At 34.1% G+C, this 387-nt stretch overlaps 1 pseudogene; it reads right to left on the bottom strand.

Moving 5' to 3' along the window:
- Positions 1–387, bottom strand: part of LOC107704149 (ras-specific guanine nucleotide-releasing factor 2-like) — a 49,315-nt pseudogene that overhangs the window by 35,691 nt on the left and 13,237 nt on the right.

The raw sequence follows: 387 nt of genomic DNA, 5'->3' as shown, positions 1-387 counted from the left end.
TATATATATATATATACTGTATATACACACACACACACACACACACACACACACACACAAGATTCAGAAGCTAAGGAGGTATAAAATACAGTAAAAAATTATGCAAATACTACATATAAACTAGTCTAGCTAAAATAATCCAAATAAAAACAGAATAAAAAAAATCAAAACATCCATCAAATTGCCTGTCAACTTTGACTGGATGCTGGAAAAATTGTTTTCATTCCTTATGGATGGGTTTTGAGTGTACTTTTTTTCTGGGATCTGTCAACCCTGGATAGAACTGATGAAGATGAACTAGTTTCAGCCTCTAGAACCAGGAAGTATGACCATATTAGCCCAGTTCTGTCAACACTGCACTGGCTCCCTATTAAACATCGTATAGAT

This window comes from Sinocyclocheilus anshuiensis, unplaced genomic scaffold (genome assembly GCF_001515605.1).
Source record: "Sinocyclocheilus anshuiensis isolate Anshui unplaced genomic scaffold, SAMN03320099.WGS_v1.1 scaffold690, whole genome shotgun sequence".
Taxonomy (NCBI): domain Eukaryota; kingdom Metazoa; phylum Chordata; class Actinopteri; order Cypriniformes; family Cyprinidae; genus Sinocyclocheilus; species Sinocyclocheilus anshuiensis.
Note: the sequence above shows the minus strand (reverse complement) of the source record. Positions and strands in the feature narration are given on the sequence as shown.